This window comes from Rana temporaria, chromosome 6, assembly GCF_905171775.1.
Source record: "Rana temporaria chromosome 6, aRanTem1.1, whole genome shotgun sequence".
Classification (NCBI taxonomy): domain Eukaryota; kingdom Metazoa; phylum Chordata; class Amphibia; order Anura; family Ranidae; genus Rana; species Rana temporaria.
Genome location: NC_053494.1, coordinates 141,570,843 through 141,593,414, shown reverse-complemented (window position 1 = coordinate 141,593,414; position 22,572 = coordinate 141,570,843). Strand labels below are relative to the sequence as shown.

Sequence of the window (22,572 nt, the reverse complement as noted above, 5' to 3'; positions counted from 1 at the left end):
TTGAGAATCTGGCCCCCTATCTTTAACTGTGAGAAAGAGGTTTACTACACTACTCCTGTCATATTGTATGCGAGCAGGCATTATCCTGCTAAAGCAATATCTGACTCTCTTTTTAATTAAAGAAGTCAGATACATCTGGTAAGCAGATTATTTATCCTCAGCACTTTGGGTGTCGTTTTTCAAGTTGTTTAGTGAAGGAATTTTTATCTGTTTGGTGGAGCAATCATTATCACACTGCAAGATTTCTGATGTCACTGGACTGAACTATCATTATCTGTTGGGACGGTCATACCACTGGATTTCTGTCATTGGATTTTCACTAACTTTATGATATTCTGTTGGGACTTTATTGGTTGTCAACTAAGGATATTTTCACATTTGTTTTGCATTAGATTTAAGTCATGATATACTATGTTAATTTTTTTTTTTTTTTTTTTTTTAAAGTGTATTTTTGTGCGTGTACTCGAGAGAGGAGCCGGACTGCAGGAGTTGGCAGGCCTCCCCCAGAGGCAATCTGCCACCTTTCTCCATGCCCCGGGTGGCAATGGCGGGTGTGTGAGGGGGTCCTCCCACACAGCCCACCCTACCTGCTCCGCTTTGAAGCCCAACGGGGCAGAGGGACTCCCTATAAGGGAGTGAGAGGATTAGCCCGCTCAACCAGCCCCATTAGTCCTTCGCCTCTCTTTTAGAGACCGCATGGTCAATGTGAGTGTGTTAACCCAATTTAGAGTGCGTGTGTAGGTGTGGTGGTTTTTGTGGGAGGGGGGTACTAAGCACAGGCTTACCTTGCATAGCACACCCACCGGGAGCCGGGCTGAGACCACCAAACTCAATTCACATGAAGCCGAGACCGGGATCCGAACCTCTAGCTGCAGAGGTGAATGGCTTGTCAGCGCAGTGCCAATCGCATTGAGCCACCACAGCTCCTCTATGTATGTTAATTAATTGATTCATCACAGATTTACATTACTCACCATTGTGATATAATCAAGTAGCGCCCCCTATCCCACTCTACTTAACATCCTGTCCTAAACATGTATTTTGTTAAAGGACAAATCCACTGAAAACTGATTTTTTAGTGCAAGGTTGGCTTTAGCAAAATTAAAGCACCTTTCCATGTTCTTCCTCTCAAGTGCTCCAATGGCAAGAACTCGGCACCAAAGTTCCCAGTTAAACACGAGATCACTGCTATTAAAAACCCAAATGAGGGTTGCACACTGCTAGAGACTTTAGTATAAACATGTGTCAATTAAAAATAGAATATAAAAAAACCCTCAAAAGAGGAAATTTGTGGGTAAGATTCCCAACTGTTGCCCACCGAGAGTTGATTAATTTAGCCTTGGCTGGACACATGTAATGTTAATTGTCTAGTTATTCTCTATAAAGCACACCACTACAAATATATATATATATATATATATATATCTACATATATACACTTTTTTTAAGGGATGTGCTTTTTAAGCTATGGTTATAGCCCTAAATGTGAGCCCTAAAACACTGTTAACTGCAGGAAAAAAGGATGGTCCCAGGAAATGAACCATGTTGGTTGGTGGTAAATGCAGCAGGCAATGTTAAGAATATGCCATGGAAAGAAGATGAAATACGCAGAGTTGTTTGTGTGGAGGGACCGATTACCATATCAGAACCTTTGGCACTGTTGTTTACCCATGGGATGGTTGTCTAGGAGAAGGCACTATTTAACATTGAATAAACTAGAACGTCTGCCAAGCACAGTCAGCCTTGCTCACTTCTCTCTATTATTATTATTACATGACTAAGAAATAATGCATGCTATCCTACATGCCTACCAATCTATTATACAGACACTTTATAGCAGTCTTGCCTTTCCCATAAGGATGTTCATTAGTTCATTGTATAAAACTCATCTCAAGGTGCTGCTTAAATTCAATTCCCACCTCATAATGGAATTAATTTCTTCCTCTGGAGGTCTGAGGGGGCATCGTTACATGTTTGGGCACACAACAGACAAAACAGAGAGGAATGCTCTGTTCACCAAGCCAACTATGAGATACACTGTATACCCTTGCCTATACAAACAATCTGCCTGTCCAATTTTGATTCATGACCACAGTGTGAAGTTATGTAGAACACTGTGGAGTGATGGGTCACAGTCCAGACTAGCCACTGTGTAGGAGGAGGAAAACCCAACCACTCATGAAATATATACTTTTAATAACCTCCTTCTATTGCCTTGCTGCACGATCTCTATTTTATATAGAGAGGTTGCTTTGTCTTGTCCTATATATATGCATGTGTACTATGCTACAAAATATAAACTTCTACAAAAGTTGAAGCATTTGCTTAACACTATGGTGATGTATAAAATTAAGGAACACTGAACTCAAAGTTACTATTCAAAAGTAAACTGTATAACTATAGGTAAAATGTAATATCAAATTACAGTCTTGAAATACCTAAATGTGTATTCTATGCAGATACAAAAAAAACATAAATTATTGCAGTTATTTATTCATTAGTACATCATTGAGTGGATTATTTTTGAATGTATGTCGTTTAAAGTGGTTGTAAAGGCAGAAGGTTTTTTTTATCCTAATGCATTCTATGCATTAAAATAAAAAGCCTTATGTGTGCAGCAGCCCCCATAAGCCCACCCAAAACTTACCTGAGCCCATCTCTATCCAGTGATGTCCGTTCAGGACTCTCCCTCCTGATTGGCTGAGACAATCAGTCAAAGCCAGTTAGCCAATCAGGAGAGACAGGTGTGGGACTGAACCATGGCTCCATGTCTGAATGGACTCTGAGAGCTGTGGCTTGGCTCAGGTGCCCCCAAAGTAACCTGCTTGCTGTGGTGGCACTCAACAGGAGGGAGGGGCCTGGAGAGCTGAGGAGGATCTGGGCTGCATTGTGCAAAACCACTGCATAGAGCATGTAACTGTAACATGTTTGTTTGTTATTTTTATAGAAAAAAAATGATACTTTGTAATCAAGGCCCAAAAGTGGAACTTCCACTACTCCTCTCCTTTCCTTGTCTTTCGCAGGTATCCTGTTCCTGCTTCCAGGAGCCTCAGCCACCGGTAATGACGTCAACGCCCAGGCTCCCTACTCCACCCCTGGCCGCCAGTCGATGAAACAGGGAGAAGAGGGGGGTGAAAAAGCCTGTGCAGATGGTGGGAGGCTGCGTCAGTGACGTCACCACGCCAAGGAGGAGGGCTCCTCAAGCCGGCCGGCTTTTACTTTTTGTTTGCTACACGCTGTTTTTATCTATACTTGTGTAAGTACATTACTGTTTTAATAAATCTTTATACCCTGCGGTATCACGCTATTGCGTCCCTCTTTATCTCCCGATATATGTATTGTGGACTACTTGACTGCTGCCGTTTTCTGATGGGTTGTAATTGCGGGTGAATCGCAATCCTTTTCCACTAAACTCCCAAGCCTGGGATCCTGCCGCTGAGTACGAAGTGTCCTAACCTAGTGTCCAGGGGATTAAAAGGCCGTGGCTGGGCTATAGCCAACTGTGTTAAAGGCTTGCCATCTGGTAAGCTGCTTATGCTTATGGTGGAGGATTTGCACAGATCGCATGCATGTCACCTGGTGGTTTGAAGTTTTGACCAGTCACTGTTTCAACATACAAATCAACACTGAAGGCTCTACTTGAAATATTTGATTGATGCTACAGGGGATTTCATCATTCCTCCATCTGTTGAATATTATAGACATTTTAATTTCAATTTTGGGCGCGGCTTTTTCTATATTGCTTATTATCTTTGTTTATCACATGCTAGCTGCTGCCTATAGACTTTGTTGTGGTAGCACGGTTTTTTGCTTTCCATCCTAACTTGGAACTTAGCACCTTTGTTCTTGTGAAAGACTCTCAGTCGAGGAGAAACGAATGACCCTTGGGCCTGATAACTCAAGTGTTTCCAAGCAAAGATGGGAATATCAGGAAAGTTGAAGTTAAGGTCATGAAGCAAGATGAACCTAAACTTTTCCTCAGACCTGTGTCCAAACTAATTTTACTACTCTCCCCAGAGGGACCACCATAGTAGTTATCAATGGGATACCAGATGGGGAGTTTCATGCCTTCAGCAAGGTTTTCTTATGTTCATTGTTAATTCTTGCATATGCTAATGGTATGTATTAGGGTTGTCCCGATACCACTTTTTTAAGACCGAGTACAAGTACTGATACCTTTTTTCAAGTACTCGCTGATACCGACACTTTTTTTATGTCATGTGTCAGTATTTTTTTTTATTTTACAATTTGAATTTTTTACTATTTTTTGTCGTTTTTTACAATGCTTTCGTGGGGGGGGGTGTAATGCGGTCGGTGCGTTTTTTATTTTAATTTGTATTCTTTTTTTAAATTAATTATTTTTATTATTTATTGCAATATTTTTTTTCTTAGCCCTGTTGGGGGGGCTTTGGTGAGATATCCTGACAGAGGGGGCGGAGAAGGATATGGAGGGTGACACGGAGCACAGAGGGGGACATGGAGGGTGACACCAAGCACGGAGGGGGAAAGCAGCAGCACAGAGGGGGGACACGGAGCATGGAAGGGGAGAGCAGAACGGAGGAGGATTGCAGCGGCATTGAGGGGGGACACGGAGCATGGAGGGGGAGAGCAGCATGGAGGGGGGACACGTAGCATGGAGGGGGAGAGGAGAACGGAGGAGGATAGCAGCAGGACGGAGGGGGGACACAGAGCATGGAGGGGGAGAGCAGAACGGAGGAGGACAGCAGCAGCACGGAGGGGGACAAAAAGCACGAAGGGGAGAGCAGAACGGATGGGGGAACTGGAGGAGGATACAGGGACAGTCAGGTATCGGGTGAACTAGTATCGGTATCGGGACAACCCTAGTATTATAATGCATTGTAATATTGCCATCTAGTGGCTCTTTTACATACTCAGTATTTGTAAGATTTATTACTGAAGGTAGATAGAGATTGTTGCTTAACCGCTTGCCGACCGCCGTACGAACTTATTCGTCGACAGAATGGCACGGCTGGGCAAATGGGCGTTTATATACGTCCCCTTTAATTTGCCGCCATGTGGTTGAGAGCTCTGGGACCCGCGGACTCGATGTCCGCCGGTGTCCCACGATCAGGTCACAGAGCTGAAGAATGGGGAGATGTCAGTGTAAACACAACATCTCCCCATTCTTCTTAGTGACATGTCACTGATCGTCTGTTCCCTCTCATCGGGAACAGCGATCAGTGATGTGTCACTCATATCCACGCCCCATAACAGTTAGAAGCACTCCCTAGGACACACTTAACCACTTCAGCACCCCTTACAGGTTAACCCCTTCACTGTCAGCCTAATTTTTACAGTAATCAGTGCATTTTTATAGCACTAGAAATCAGCCAATCACATGGTAGCAACTCAATGCATTTAGACACCTAGATGTGGTGAAGATGACTTGCTGAATTTCAAACCGAGAATATGTGATTAAAGTGACTTTGAACGTGGCATGGTTGTTGGTGCAATATGGGCTGGTCTGAGTATTTCAAATACTGCTGAACTACTGGGATTTTCATGCACAACCATCTCTAGGGCTTACAGAGAATGGTCCGAAAGAGAACATTTCCAGTGGGCGGCAGTTGTGTGGATGAAAATGCCTTGTTGCTGTCAGAGGAGAATGGGCAGACTTGTTCGAGATGATAGAAAGACAACAGACAAATAACCACTCGTTACAACCAAGGTATGCAGAATACCATCTCAGAACGCACGACATATCGAATCTTGAAGCAGATGGGCTACAGCAGCACCACACCGGGTGCCACTCCTGTCAGCTAAGAACAGGAAACTAAGTGCTACAATTTACACAGGCTCACCAAAATTGGACAATAAAAGATTGGAAAAACACTGCCTGGTCTGATGAGTTTTGATTTCAGCTGCAAAGTTCAGATGGTAGGGACAGAATTTGGCATAAACAAAATGATCCATCCTGCCTTGTATCAACAGTTCAGGCTGGTGGTGGTGGTGTAATGGCGCGGGGGATATTTTCTTGGCACACTTTGGGCCCCTTAGTTCCAATTGAGCATTGTTTATAGGCCACGACCTACATGAGTATTGCTGCTGACATGTCCATCCCTTTATGACTACAGTTTACCCATCTTCTGATGGCTACTTGCAGGATAATGCACCATGTCACATAGCAAAAATCATCTCAATCAGGTTTCTTGAATGTGACAATGAGTTCACTGTACTCCAATGGCCTCCACAGTCACCAGATCTCAATCCAATAGAGCACATTTGGGATGTGGTGGGACAGGAGATTCACTTCCTGGATGTGCAGCTGATAAATCTGCAGCCACCGTGTGATGCTATCATATCATGTCAATATGGACCAAAATCTCTGAGAAATGTTTTCAACAATCTATGCCACAAAGAATGAGCAGTTCTGAGGGCAAAAGGGGGTCCAACTCGGTACTAGCAAGGTGTACCTAATAAAGTGGCCAGTGAATATATATATATATATATATACTTGATGTAGCACTTGGTCTTTTCTCTGCTGTCACTACAGGCAACCACCGTTTAGTTACACTGTATAAATACTGCAAGAAGTGTACTTCAACCGCTTGCCGACCGCTGCACGACGATACACGTTGGCGGGATGGCATGGCTGCACAAAGCAAAGTACCTGTACCTCGCCTTTAAACCACGGCATTGTGGGCGTGCCGTGTGCTCTGCGACTGTGCCTGCAGATCCTGCGGACTCGATGTTCACCGGGTACCTGCAATCGTGTTTCGGAGTGGCAGAACGGGGAGATGCCTATGTAAACAAGACATTTCCCTGTTCTGCCTAGTAACAGGATAGAGATCGGGAGCAGTGATCTCTGTCATGTCACTTGTAGTCCACCCCCCCTTACAGTTAGAATCACTCGCTAGGACACACCTAACCCCTTCATCGCCCCCTAGTGTTTAACCCCTTCCCTACCAGTGTCATTTACACAGAAATCAGTGCATTTTTATAGCACTGATCGCTGTATAAATGACAATGGTCCCAAAATAGTGTCAAAAGTGTCCAATGTGTCCGCCATAATGTTGCAGTCGCAATAAAAATCGCAGATCGCTGCCATTACTAATAAAAAAAAATAATAATAAAACTATCCCCTATTTTGTAGATGGTATAACTTTTGTGCAAACCAATCAATATACGCTTATTGCGATTTTTTTTAACAAAAATATGTAGAAGAATACGTATAGGCCTAAACTGAGAAAGACATTTTTTTTTTATATATTTTTTGGGGATAGTTATTATAGCAAAAAGTTACAAATAATGCTTTTTTTAAAAAAATTCTCGCACTATTTTTGTTTATAACGTAAAAAAAAAAAAAAGAGGTAATAAAATACCACCAAAAGAAAGCTCTATTTGTGAGGGAAAAAAGGACATCAATTTTGTTTGGGGGCCACATCGCACGACTGCGCAATTGTCAGTTAAAGCGACTCAGTGCTGAATGGCAAAAAGTGCTCTGGGCTGAAGTGGTTAAATCTGAATTATTTGAGCATTTGTTGTAACATGCAAAACATAATTTATGTTTATAAATCAATCTGCTCTATTCCCAGCTATATGTCTGGCAGCGATGGCTCTGTAAAAAGACAAACACCACTTCAAGACATAACTACGGGATTGATAAATAAAACATAGTCACGTTACGTTTGTTTTTTACATTACAAAGTACAAGTGTTGCTGATGGGTTTCATCAATTTTAACAAGTCTGTAATGTTTACTAACTTAAGAAATGTTATTATTGCTTGGATACCTTATTACCTATTGTGCTTAGTCTACATGTCTTCATTCCTTCCATTTTCCACTTTCCCACACCCTCAACAGTACAGACTAAATAAATGAAATATAAGCTTCATGGCTTTAAACAAAGCACACCAGAGTTCTGTTTTTTTACTGTGAAATCCATTTTCTTTTTTTCCCCCCTGTTTTTTATTCACTGTAAATTTGTTCTTTGGCTGGACTCCTGTTCCGTCCCGGACCGAAGTAAGAACCGAGTTCTCCTGAGAGATTAACACCAGGTCACCGACCAATGGCAAAACTGCATTTTTTATGTACCAATCTTACTTGGTTTATGATGCAACTTGCAGTTCATAAATCTTGGTGGAATAATGTTGTGTTTAGGATGCCATAATCTGGATGCCAATGTGGGCTGGTACAAGTAAAGCCAAAAATGTCTAGAGTTATAGAGAGAGAAAGAAAGAGATTGAAAGAGAACTTGTGAGAGGGAAAGTGAGGGAGAGCTTTGGAAAGGAGAGAGAGGGACCTAGGGAGGGAGACGGGTGTGTTTTTTTAGTATTGAGTAAATCCAAACAGTGGAGAACTCAGAAGACCTGCTGTGCAACTGCAGCCCCGAAAGTGAATGAAAGGAAGCTTCTTGTCATGTTAGAAATATTCGAAAAAACCTCATGCAGCGGGATTATGTAGGCAACACACAAAAAAGCTTCAAAATATATAAAAAATATATAAATTTATTACAAAATATATAGAAATATACAAATACAAAAAATATCAAAAAACCTTATACATATATATATAGAAATCATACAAGATGCAAATATTGTCCGGCATACGGTACCATCACCAAATTTTGGGAGGTAAGTTGTAGCACTTGCCTACATAATCCCGCTGCATGAGGTTTTTTCGAATATTTCTAATATTTATGGGATGATGGCAACTACATGCCGTTGTATATGAGTTGGTCTTTTTCTAGCTTCTTGTCATGTTTCTGGGAGGATAATCACAACACATATTTCAGTCAGGTTCGCCCTGTTTTCAGAAAGTTATTATAGTTATATAGCTAGATTCAGAAAGAGTTAAGCCGGCGTATCAGTAGATACGCCGGCGTAACTCTGAATCTAAGCCGTCGTATCTTTAAGTGTATTCTCAAAATGAGATACACTTAAATTTAGCTAAGATACGACGGCTTGCGCCGTCGTATCTTAGCTGTCTAGTTCCGCCGGCCGCTAGGGGCGTGAACGCTGATTTACGCCTAGAATGCGTAAATCAGCGAGATACGCCTATTCACGAACGTACCCTTGCCCGTCGCAGTAAAGATACGCCGTTTACCTAAACCGTTTTCAGGTGTAAAGTTATTCCACCAAAAAGCTGGCCTAGCCAATGTTAAGTATTGACGTCGTTCCCGCGTCGAATTTAGAAAATTTTACGTCGTTTGCGTAAGTCGTCTGTGAATGGGGCTGGACGTAATTTAAGCTCACGTCAAAACCAATAAGTCCTTGCAGCGTACTTTGGAGCAATGCACACTGGGATATGTCCACGGACGGCGCATGCGCCGTTCGTAAAAAACTTCAATCACGTCGGGTCACGATTCATTAGCATAAAACACGCCCCCCTGTTCCTCATTTGAATTAGAAGCGCTTAGGCCGGCACATTTACGATACGCCGCCGTAACTTAGGACGCAAGTGCTTTGTGAATACAGCACTTGCCTCTCTAATTTACGGCGGCGTAGCGTAAATACGATACGCTACGCCGGCTCAATCATATGCCGCCCTACGTGAATCCAGCTAATAGTCTTCCAGGTTCAGTGTGCAGCGTTTATTCTGCAAGCTTGCAAAAAATAAAATAAAAATACACCTCTACATTTTATGAGGTGCCATAGGTATAATACAGACATATATAATACATACAATATGTGAGACAGAAGCCTAAAAGGCATAGTTCACCCTTACCCAAAAAACTGCCTATGCAGATAATTGACATCTGATCTAAAAAACACTGCGCCAACACTACCAGACGCCATCCTAAAAATACTACAGAAAGAACAGCGTCTAATAACGGATCAACGGACTACCATCAAAAACAAGACGACAGCATCGCAGACACAACATCTATCGTGCGCCTTGATCACAACACTAGATCCGCAGTCAAGCACAGACAAGAAACCCACGACTTTATCATCCAACACAACATAGATTGCCTGTTCATTACAGAAAGTTGGCTAACATTGGACTGTAATGCCATTTTAGGAGAACTTGTGCCAGAGAATTATGGTATTCTAATGGAGAAAAGAATTGAACAAAGAGGAGGAGGCCTAGCAGTGATTTACAAATCCCACATCTCTCTCACCAAACCAGACGCACAGGCCCAGATTCTCGTAGAATTGCGTAAAACTGGGCGGGCGTAACGTATCTGATTTACGTCATGCCGCCGCAAGTTTTACAGGCAAGTGCTTTATTCACAAAGAACTTGCCTGTAAAGTTGCGGCAGGGTAGCGTAAATAAGCCGGCGCAAGCCCGCCTAATTCAAATTAGCCTGGGTAGGGGGCGTGTAGCATTTAAATTAAGCGCGTTCCCGCGCCGAACGTACTGCGCATGCGCCGTCCGTAAAATATCCCAGGGTGCATTGCTCCAAATGACGTCGCTAGGACGTCATTGGTTTTCGACATGAACGTTAATTGGGTCCAGCCCCATTCACGGACGACTTACGCAAACGACGTAAATTTACAAATTTCGACGCGGGAACGACGGCCATACTTAACATTGGTTGCCCCTCATATAGCAGGGGCAACTTTATGCCGGAAAAACCTAACGTAAACGTCGTAACTTCACTGCGTCGGCCGCGCGTACGTTCGGGAATTCGCGTATCTAGCTAATTTGCATACTCGACGGGGAAAGCGACGGAGGCGACACCTAGAAGGCAAAAAAAAAATGCATTTAAGATCCGACGGCGTAAGAGCCTTACGCCTGTAGGATCTAATGGATATCTATGTGTAACTGATTCTAAGAATCAGTCGCATAGATACAACGGCCCAGATTAGGACTTACGACGGCGTACATGGCGTTGCGCCGTCGTAAGCCCTTTGAGAATCTGGGCCACAGAGTTCACTACCGTTCATGGAAACACTCACCCTACAACTCCAAACAACGCCCCAGGATATGATCCATATACTATTATGCTATTGACCACCAGGCCCAAAGATGCATCTCCTCTCATCGCTGACAGAATTTATCGCTACTTACACTCTAAAAGCCAAATACCTCCTGCTTCTTGGGGATTTCCAACTCCTCACAAGATCCTATAGCCAACGCCTGCATCGACCAATTGGAAGGACTAGGTCTGCAGCAACTGATATGCGCACCCACGCATGCCTCAGGCCACATCCTGGACCTAATTTTCCTTGTCAAAATATCTTTATTGAACAGTATTAAAGACAAGTGTACAATCGGGTAACAGTAATAATAAAATTAAATGGTATTAAACAGAGAGTATTTCCGAATCTAGTCTGTATACAAATAAAAACGTAAGTAAATTTGATAGAGGAGGCCCTATAATTAGCCCTTCCCTCCTCTTATGGCATAAGAATTAAAAAACATGTTAATCAGGAGCATAGAGGTGTTAAACATGTCAATACTAAAAATTAATAACATTCCAGGAATTGTGGCTAAGTGCTACTGGCCCTAGGATCTTTAGCATGCTTTGCCTCTTCTAAGACTTCCTGGGTAGCGCATGGCTACACGTTTACTAAGTTATTACATGACTATCCTTATACATCTAATTTGTTAGGTAAAGATGGGTGCTTAAGGAAAAAAAAAGAAAGAAAATCGATCTTGGGTGGGTAGAAAAGGATATGAGGGAAAAAGAAAAAGAAAGTAAAAAAAAAGGGGGGGGAGGGAGGGAAGGAGGGGTCTGCAGGGTCAGAACGGGAGTCTACCAACCTTGTGCTTATCAATGAGCCGGACACCGACTAGATGACTGGGCTACCATGGCTTCAGAACTTCTTCATTAAATGTGTTTTGTGTTACATAATCCAGCCAGGGCATCCATACGCTTTCAAACCTGGTGATTGTGTCAGCTTCAATAGCAGACATCTTGGCATATACCATAGCAACGTTCATTCTGTTAATAACTTCATTTAAGTGTAAGTTTGGAGATTTCCAGGCTTTCGCTATAGTCTGTTTAGCTGCCGTTAGGATCTGGTTTGTCAAAGTGAAGTGAACGTGCGGGACATTGTCCGGTTTTAGGTTAAGTAAAGCCGTTTTTGGGTCCATGGGGATCGTTTTATTCGTGAGTACATTAATTATTTTAAATATTTCTGACCAAAATCTCTGAACTACTGGGCACAACCACCAGGTATGAAAGTAAGTCCCCCTGTTTGCGCAGTCTCTGAAGCATAAATCTGAGTAGTTACTCGAGAATTTGGCTACCCTAGAAGGGACCATGTACCACCTGGAAAGTACCTTAAAGTTTGTTTCTGCCGCTAGAACGTTAATTGACATTGTTTTGGTATTGTTCCATATTTGACCCCATTCCTCCGAACTCAGCTCCTCTCCCAAATCTTCTTCCCATTTATGGACATAGGATATTTTATCAGTGCTCGAGTTCGAGAGCAGAAGGAGGTACAATGTGGATATAACTTTTCTAGCGTGCGGGTCTTTATTGCATATAGTTTCGAAAGCAGATAGATGGTTGTTGACTATTGTCGAACTTGCTGCGGGTTGGAAGAAATTCTTTATCTGCAGATATCGAAAGATTTCCTTGGGGGGTATTCCATACATTTTGTTCAAGGTTGGGAAAGGGATTATTGTTGTCGAGTCGAAGAACTTATATTTTTGTGTACAGTCTCGGTCCACCCATTCTTTAAAGGATTTAGGGGAGACCCAGGCTGGGTAGAAAGCTGGGTTTTTGATGAAAGACAGCAGGGGGGTTAAAGGGGACATCAGGAGATGTTTATTTTTTACTTTGTCCCATAGGGATAGTGTGTGTTTTGTGATGGGATTATTAATGTGTTTCCGTTGTTTTGGGATGACCCATAACAAATTCGAGGTTGAGATGGGATCACTTTCTATAGCTTCAATTGACACCCAGATCGGTGCTTCTTGCTTAGCGTGATATTTAGTCAGAATAGCTAATTGCGCGGCCTGATAGTATTTTGCAAAGTTAGGGTAACCAAGCCCCCCGGCTGTCTTTGGGAGGTGTAAGATTTGTGGTTTGATCCTAGGCCTGGAGGGCCCCCAGACAAAAGAGGAGACTCGCCTTTGGACTATCCGCAGGAAATGTGCTGGTACTGGTATAGGAAGTACTCTAAAGAGGTACAGGAGTTTGGGTAGTATGGTCATTTTTATGGCTGAGACTCTTCCAAACCAAGAGAGAGGGAGTTGTGTCCAGGATTTCATTAAGTTTGTCAGCTGCTTCAGGAGAGCTGGATAATTATATTTATAAAGATTTGAGACGTCAGCGGTCAAGTGTACTCCCAGATACGGGATGCTCTTGACTGGCCATTCGAATGGGAGGCCCACTTTTGCGGCCCATAGTTCTGTATTAGAAAGGGAGATGTTGAGTGCTAGGCATTTTTTTTGATTTATTGCCAAACCAGAAATTGACGCGAATTAATGTAGGATTGGGAGTAAGTTAGGCCCCGAGACTTGAGGAGAGGAAAGAAACAACAAAATATCATCAGCGTAAAGGCATAACTTATGCTTTACTCCCCCTAATTCAACACCAAGCAACTTGGGGTCAAGTCTAATCTTTTGGGCTAGGGGCTCAATCAGAAGGGCAAACAATAACGGGGATAACGGGCAACCCTGTCTGGTCCCCCTTTGGATATCAAACATTTCCGACTTGTAGCCTGCATATTTCACATATGCTTTCGGGTTTCGATAAAGTTGCAGGACCCAGCTTATAAAGTTGGGGCCGAAGCCCCATTTTTTTAGTGCAAATTCCATGTATGACCATGAAACTGAGTCAAATGCCTGTCTGATATCCAAAGAGAGAAAACAGGCAGGGATCTTCCTTTTTTTAGCTATACATGCCAACAGGCTTGCTCTCCTGATGTTATCTCCTGCTTGCCTGCTGGGCATGAAGCCTACTTGGTCCCGGTGTATCAAGGATCCTATTGTTTTGTTTAACCTATTGGCCAATATTTTACCGAGTAACTTTACGTCTGTGTTTAGCATGGATATCGGACGGTAGTTATCACATAGGGTTGAGTCGGAGTGCGGTTTGGGTATCATGCAGATAGTGGCTGTGAGGGACTCCTGCCTAAAGGATTTCTGGCTTAATAAATCATTGAAGGCCACCACCATCATTGGGGAAAGTTGATTACCAAACGTTCTATAGTATCGCGCGGTGAATCCATCTGGGCCCGGACGTTTATTTAATTTTAGCTCTTTAATGGTGCTCATGATATCTTCTTGCCTGATTGGTGCATCCAACAAATTTCTGTGTGATTCATTTAGACGAGGCAATTGCAAATTGGCGAAAAAGTCATCCGCTTCCCTTTCACTAAAAGTGTTTGATTCTGTGTACAATTTTTTAAGATGTGCGCTAAATTTTTGCACAATTTTGACTGGGTTACTAGAAAAGTTGCCATTTGTTGTTTTAAGGTGTATCGGTTTATAGTTTTTGTTGATGGAATTGAGCGATCTCGCAAGAAGAGTGCCTGATTTATTGGCTTTATTATAGAAAGAGTGTTTGCTTCTAAGTATCATCTTATCAGCCGCGTCCGTGAGAAATAGGTCTAATTCCGTTCGCGCCTTGTCCAGCCGGGCTTTTGTCACGGGTGAGTGACTATGTTGGAAGGCCATGAAGGCCGTATCATGTTCTTTCTCTAATTTGTGGAATAATTGTTTCCGCTCCCTTTTAAGGATCCCCATTTGCCTCTGTATTTTCCCCCGTAGCACTGGCTTGTGCGCCTCCCAGAGCGTAAGCGAGGAGACATCAGGTGATGTATTAAGTGTTATGTATTCGTCTAAATCGTCTAAATCTTGTTCTATTATTGTCCTATAGGAGGGATGTTTAAGAATAATGTCAGGTAAATACCATGTCGGGTCTTGTTTTTTGGGGATCATAGAGGATTATGGTCGGACCACGGAATTGGAATGATGCTTGAGTCCAGAACTTCTGGCAGCATGCCAATCGACAGAAATATATGGTCTATGCGGCTTGACGATTTATGGGGGTTCGAGTAATAGGTATAACTACGTTTAGTGGGGTTTGTTTCCCTCCATGAATCCGCTAAATTATATTTTGCCAGTAGGCTGGAAAGGTTCCATTTATTCTGGTGAGAAGGGGAAAAGGGCGTTTTGTCAAGGAAAGGGAGGAGAACTTGATTAGAGTCTCCACAGATGAGGATGGACCCAAATTTATGTGCGTTTACTACTTGCAGGAGATGCGACATAAACGGTAGGGGATTTAAATTAGGTGCATAGTATGAGACTACTGTTATTGCGTTGTCCAATAAATGACCAGTTAGGATGAGATATCGGCCCTCAGGATCTATGATTTCTGATTTAATAGTGAATGGCGTAGATCTGTGAAATGCTATAAGGGTACCTCTTTTTTTGGATTGGGCTGATGCAGTGTAAACCTGTGGGTAGGAGGCGTGGAAGAACTTAGGGGTCGTACTAGGGGTGAAATGCGTCTCCTGTAGACATAGAATGTGTGCTTTCTTGGTTTGGAAGTATCTGAAAGCTTTAACTCGTTTCTGCGGTATGTTTAAGCCCTGCACGTTCAAGGTTAATACGTTTAGGCGAGCCATGGTAGCCTAACCATCATGTGCTTCTTACCTCGGTGTCCTGCGCATCGACATCCCGAACTGAGCCCCGCAGACTGGGGAGGGGGAGAAGAGGGGGGGTTACTGAAAACGATAGCCTTCAAAGAAAAAGACAAAACGTTATAAATAAACAAAACAATGCACAATTTAACAAACAACGTGCATACAGATTTGGCCCGTGATCGGGGGGGAAGAACCCGATCAGGGGAAAAGGGGGTCCACGTCTGATCCTCGCAGGTGGTTGCGGAGACCAGAGGGGAACCAATGGTGGCGCATGTGGGTTCCGTGCCCTGGAGACCCGCTGCCTAAAACATTTTTGCAAGTGTCCCGAGAGGATACTATGTATGAATAACTAGAAATATATACATGCAATTAGCTAGGTGAGATGATCTGTCAGGGGAAGATGTTCAGCTTTTTGGAAGAAGGGGGAGTGGATGCTGTGATATTCTTCACTATGGGCATTAATCGCTATGGGGGTCCCTTCATTCTGCTTTATATTAAGGGTTATCGTGGGACGGTCTAGTCCCAGGTAACGCAGAGAGAAGTTGACTAATGGTAATAGTGGACTGGATGGTAGTTGATATAGAAAGCTCTGAGGAAATTAGATAAAATAAAATAAAAGTGAGAAAGGAGATACGTAAGATGAGAATCAATCCGTGTACTATGCTTAACAGCCCTCTGAAAGAGAGAAGCAGTGGGATAGACCTACATTGAAGGGATTAGGAGCATCTAGTGCTTTTGGTGGTGATATGTATGGCCTTATACCATATGGTATACATGTGAAATGTGGAAAGAGAAGAGAGAGAGAAAGATAGAGAAAATAAATACTTTTAAATGAAAGAGTTCAGAGCTGCTGCTCTATTCGAATGGTACATCTGCAGAATGGATTCAAGTCGGTGTGCCATGAGCTGAGTAAAATGCATAAGCTCATAGGTATCAGTCCATCGTGTCTTCTTGATCCTGCTGTTGTTCCACGAATCTGCCACGCTTATGCAGCTGTTGAATACCGTTGCCCTGGTTTTGTTGTGGTGAGCTATCGCGTGGGGAGTTAGATGCCGATCTTCTACGTGCAGCTGTCGTTGTTGGTGGGGTCTCTATGATTTTAAAGTCAATCAGTGCTTGGTGAAGCTGTTCTGGGGTCCTGCACACAATTTTCGTGCCTTGATAAGTAAAGCGCAGGGAGAAGGGGAAGCCCCATTGGTACCTAATGTGGCGTTGCTGCAGTTCCTGTAATAGGGGTCTCATTGCTCTTCTCTTATTGATTGTGAGTTGCGATATGTCCGCAAAGATTTGGTAGTCGTGCCCCTGAAAAGAGAGCTTATTTTTCTCCCTGGTGTTCTGAAGGATTAGCTCTTTAGTCTTATAGAAGTGAAATTTAGCTATGATGTCCCTCGGGGGACCATCAGTTTTCCTCGGGGTTAATGCGCGGTGGACTCTGTCCATTTCCAGTCTGTCAGCTGGTATCCCGGGCAATATTTCCTGGCACAGCGCTAACATTGTGCCATTCAGATCAATGATGGATTCAGGTATACCTCTAAATCTTAAATTAGACCTCCTGGCACGGTTCTCAAATTCCTCCAGCTTACTCTGCAGTGTTAAATTCTCCTCCTTAAGATTTTCAATTTCAGATATGCAGTCCTGAGTAAAAAATTCTATTTCGTCTACTTTAGACTCAAGAGCATCCGTGCGGCTCCCAAGCTCTCTGATTTCTTTAGTGAGCTTAGTTGTAATCTGGTCTGAGGTATTCTGCAGTGCCTTGTGAAGCATCTTCTCAAATTGTCTCACTATGCTGTTAGGGACCGCTGTCCCTTGGTTTATTGGTGAGGTACCATCCTGTGCTACATCCTCCTCTTCACTGTCTGTGGCGGTGTTCCTCAGGGAAGCCATCTGTTTAGATGCTTTAGCTGAGGTGGTTTTAAATTTTCCTGAGGTGAGAGCATCTGAGGAGACTGGTGCCTTTTTCAGAGCAGCGCTCTTAGGATGCTGAGCGCCGCTGCTGCTATATGCTTTCCCTCTGCCTTTTGTGCCGTTTAACACCATGTTGGTGTCAAAATGTTCTCTCGCCCTTCAGCTAGCCTTCCCTGCGGTTTTCCCGGCTCTCACCAGCTCCGTTTCTCTGTTATTTGCGGGTCTTTTCCAGTCATGGAGCAGATCTTTAGTCCGGCATTACCGACCCGCTAGGCTCCGCCTTCACAGCCCTGGACCTGATTTTCAAACAGGATGTGGACATCAACATCTCAGAAAACAGATCCCTACCAGTTCATCATGCAATTAATTTCAAAATAACCACCAACGCCGTCCTAAAAAAAATTGCAATACATCCAAGGACATACTGGACAAGATCTATGAAGAAACTTTGCTCGGAACATTTTAAAAATACCCTATTAAATAATATGACAGAAATAAAACGAAACTCAATCACCAGCAGAAATTCTTAACGCCATTAACAAAGCTTTGCTGCAAACCGCAGATATAATCACCCCAAAACGCAGAGCCCTTATCCGTAAAAACAACTCCAGCTGGTTCAATGATACTCTCACTTCATTGAAACAAGAATGCAGGAGAGCGGAAGGCGCCTGGAGAAGAAACTCCACTAAAGAAAACCACGAAAAATATAAATGAATCACTAAGAGATACCACAAGGAAATTTTCAAAGCAAAAAAAGAGCATTTTTCAAATGCTCTCGCAAAAGCCCGAAATTGCCCCCGAGAGCTCTTCAACATAGTCTCTCAAACCATGAACCCAGCCTGCCTAGAAGCTCCAAAAAATTAAACACAAGAGTTCTGCAACAAATTATCTGATTTTTTCATCAATAAAATTGAAAAAATTTGTGAAACAATTCAGCAAAATCAAATCACCAACTCACCACTAATCAAAAAGAAAATAAAAATTATATTAGCGCCAATCTCCATTGATACCACTAAAATAATCATCGGAAATCTCCGAGATAGTACATCCCCCAATGACATCATTCCCACAAATGTGGTAAAAGAATGTGCCGATATTTTGGCACCCGCAATCACTCACCTCATAAACCAATCATTTAAAAAAGGCATAGTTCTAACCAGGGCTTTTTTTCAGGGGGAACTTGGGGGAACTCAGTTCCCCCACCTCTGTCTCAGACCCTTTGGTGCCTGCTCACCACAATCACTTGTAAACACAGAAGTCTGGTTTCTGTGTTTACAAGTGACAGCTTTGTAACCCCCTGAACTCTAAACTCTGTATGTACTGCAATTCTGGTATTTAATGCCCATTTAAGACCCTTCTACTGTTTGTGAAATCTGAACGTTAACCGACCCCTTGTGGGCACGCCTATAGATGGATTCCCATTCCCCTTCCGTCAGGTCGAGTGCTAGGTCACTTTCCCACTGCTGGTTGGCCCAATGAGTCTTAGAAGAGTGTGTGTGGAACAGTAGGCCATATATAGTGGATATAAGGTGTCTCTGCGGTCCCCTAGTGGAGCAGAGGCTCTCAAAGGGGGAGCATGGCCTAGACCAATGGGAGCTCGGGGCCGTCCTGTCCAGAAAATGTCGAATTTGGAGGTAAGTCCAGAAAGGGAAGACGTCTTTGTTGGTCTTGGCCGCCAGATCCGCCTGGAGCATCAATCTGCACGAAGCATAGAACTGGCCAGCCTGTACCGTCTCGTGCGGCCAGTCGTCAGAGAGGAAGGTAGGGTTCATGCCCGGTGGAAAGTCGGGGTTCAGTCGTAGGGGGGGTCAATGGGCAGCAACGATCCGATAACTTGTGTTTAGTACAGGCCTCCTGGAAGGCTCGTAGGGAGGGGAGTATAAGAGGGTGATTTTTGCAGTCGGGGGGGGTGTTAGCCTGTGAGACCCATGGCAGGTGGGCCATTGGGAGGGGGAAAAAGGATTGTTCAATCCCCACCCAGCTCTTCCTCTCCCCATTGGCGGCCCAGTCAACAATCCTGGTGAGGCCACAGGCCAAGTTATATCTGTGTAGGTCTGGGAGCCCCAGGCCGCCCTGCATTTTAGGTGTCGTGATCCTCGCGTAGCTCAAGCGGGGGCGGGCTCCATTCCACACAAAATTGGCGCAGGCCGTCCTGTAGGAGGAGAAGAAAGCTGGGGGAGCCTAATAGGGATCGCTTGCATGGTATACAGTAGTCGCGGGAGAACATTCATTTTGACCACCGCTATCCTGCCGAACCAAGATAACGGCTTTGGAGCCCATTTCTTCAGATCATGAACCACCCCCTGTAGCAGTGGGGAGTAGTTGAGGGGTATAGGTCCGACAGGGAGGCGGGGAGTTGGATTCCCAGATATTTGATGGCTCTATTGTTCCACTTGAAGGGGAAGTTTAGTTGACACAGGTCGCAGACAGATTTGGGCAGAGAAACGTTGAGGGCGGATGACTTGGATAGGTTGATTTGAAAGTTGGACAGGGTCTTAAACTCCTGGAGGTCCACCATGAGGTTGGGTATAGTCGTGAGGGGGTCTCTAAGGAAAAGGAGAATGTCATCCGCGAACGCTGCCATTTTGTAGGTGCGATTCCCAATGTCAATGCCCTTGATCGTCGGGTTAGCTCTGATACGCTGCAAAAAGGGTTCGAGAGTGAGCACAAAAATTAGGGGAGAGAGGGGGCAACCCTGTCTGGTCCCGTTCGCTATGGAGAAGGCGTCTGACAGGTGGCCGTTCACGCTGACTCTAGCCGTGGGGCCCGAGTAGAGCAGGGATATATAGCTCAGCAGAAGCGGCGGAAGATTGGTGGCTTTAAGAGTCGCCTGCATGAAATCCCATGCCACCCTGTCAAACGCCTTCTCCGCGTCGAGTGAAAGAAAAAATCCCGGGGATCCATTGGAGGTGAGCCAGTGGTGTATATTTAAAGCCGTGGTGGTGTTGTCTCGGGCCTCTCGGCCAGGGACAAAGCCGGCTTGATCTAGGTCAACGAGGGTGGGCAGGTAGGGGAGAAGCCTGTTCGCAATCGTCTTAGCGAACCACTTAAGGTCCACGTTCAGGAGCGAAATGGGTCTATAGTTGGTAACTACTGCCGGGTCTCTGTCAGGTTTAGGGATGACCACTATGTGTGCAGTCAGAAGATCTCGGGGAGGGGCACTAGCGACGGAGGCAAAGGCCGACACAAAGAAGGGCGTCAACACCTTTGCATAGGTCTTGTAGTATCCTGCAGTCAACCCATCTGGACCCGGGCTTTTGCCCGGTTTAAGTTGCTGCAGGGCTAAGCCCACCTCTGTGCTGTCTAGGGGCCTGTCAAGGTCTGTCCTGGCCTCCTCTGATAGCTTGTTGGGGCCGTACTGGCTTAAAAAGTCATCTATGAGTCTCTGTCTTGTGTCTTGGGTTTGCGGTGAGGTCGGGGCAGGTAGGTTGTACAATTCCGAATAATATCGGACAAAGTGTTTGGCGATATCAGGAGTGGATTGTATTTTACGGCCCCTTTCGTCTGTCAGATAATGTACGCTGGCCCTAGCTTTCTTGGCTTGTAAGGCTTTCGCCAGCATCTTGCCCACTTTGTCGCCGTGCTCGTAGAAGGATTTCTTAGCTAAAGCGTAGTTACGCCTGATTCTTTTGCCTATGATCTCCAGGAGCTCAGCACGAGCCTGGCTCAGCTCCTGCAGTGTTGCTAAGGCTTGCGAGCGTTTATGTGCGGACTCTGGTTTCTTAATCCTATCGAGAAGCTTGTCGTAGTGCTTACGTCTGTCTTTGTTGCGTTTGGCAGCCGCCGCTATCATAAGGCCCCTGACCACACACTTGTGGGCCTCCCAGTTAAGAAGGGGATCCGTGTCCTCAGGTCTGTTTTCTCTAAAGTAATGTTCAAGAGACGCCTCTAGGTCCTTAGCTAGGATCGGGTCTGTGAGCAGGGACGGGTCAAGCCTCCACACCCTTGTGCGAGGGCGGCAGGGGGGGAGGGAGATTGTCGCCGAGATCGGATGGTGGTCCGATAGGAACATGGGTTCGATAGACGCAGAGGTCACCCTAGGTAAGTCTTCCTGGCTGATCATTAAATAGTCGAGTCGGGAGTACCGGTCGTGGGGTGCCGAGTAGAATGTGTAATCCTTCCCAGTAGGGTGGAGGGCGCGCCACGTGTCGTGCAGGAGGAGGTCCTGGAGGATCGTTTTAATCCGTCTCAGAGCACTGAACGGGGTAGATGCTGTGCCCGTGGACGTGTCTAGCGTGGGGTTGAGGGGCACGTTAAAGTCGCCTCCCAATACCAAAGTACCAGCTTTGAAGGGGGTCAGTATATCCGACACCGAGTTAAAGAAAGACACCTGTCGTGTATTCGGCACGTATATATTAGCCAGCGTAACAGTATGATGCATATAGGAGCCTTTCAGTAGTAGGTATCTACCCTCCAGGTCAGCTAACGTCTCTGCGATCGTGAAGGGGCAGTGTCTGGCCAACAGTATAGAGACCCCCTTAGTCTTGGCTTGCGCGTTCGTGGCAAACAGTTCATTCACTCTCGTGTCTAAGTCCAACGATCAAACAGCCAACAAGGCAACAGGGCAGTAAAATCGCCCATAACGTGGTGGGCAACAGGGTATGCAGACCATAGTACAGTTAATAGTCTCTCCGGGCCCTCCGTGCTTCCCGTGTCTTTAACGATGCCGTTGAGCCGGATCATTAAAAAAAAAAAAACTGTGAGTAGAAGGCAAGGGGGTATAGCTCAGTGGCAGAGCATTCGATTGCAGATCGAGAGGTCCTCGGTTCAACTCCGGGTGCCCCCTCCACAGCGTTTTGCCCGCGGTCGCTCCGAAAGGGAGAGCCGGCGAGTGTCTTTAACGACGCCGTTGAGCCGGATCATTAAAAAAAAAAAAACTGTGAGGAGAAGGCAAGGGGGGTATAGCTCAGTGGCAGAGCATTCGACTGCAGATCGAGAGGTCCTCGGTTCATCTCCGAGTGCCCCCTCCACAGCGTTTTGCCTGCGGTCGCTCCGAAAGGGAGAGCCGGCGAGTGTCTTTAACGACGCCGTTGAGCCGGTTCATTAAAAAAAAAAAAAAAAAATTGTGAGGAGAAGGCAAGGGGGGTATAGCTCAGTGGCAGAGCATTCGACTGCAGATCGAGAGGTCCTCGGTTCAACTCCGGGTGCCCCCTCC

General features: G+C 44.8%; 3 non-coding genes across 3 annotated transcripts; all 3 read left to right on the top strand.

Moving 5' to 3' along the window:
• Positions 1 to 22,131: 22,131 nt before the first annotated feature.
• Positions 22,132 to 22,203, top strand: TRNAC-GCA. Its single transcript has one exon. It is a non-coding gene; the product is annotated as a tRNA-Cys (tRNA).
• A 109-nt stretch (positions 22,204 to 22,312) lies between these two features.
• Positions 22,313 to 22,384, top strand: TRNAC-GCA. Its single transcript has one exon. It is a non-coding gene; the product is annotated as a tRNA-Cys (tRNA).
• A 114-nt stretch (positions 22,385 to 22,498) lies between these two features.
• Positions 22,499 to 22,570, top strand: TRNAC-GCA. Its single transcript has one exon. It is a non-coding gene; the product is annotated as a tRNA-Cys (tRNA).
• The last annotated feature ends 2 nt before the right edge of the window (positions 22,571 to 22,572 follow it).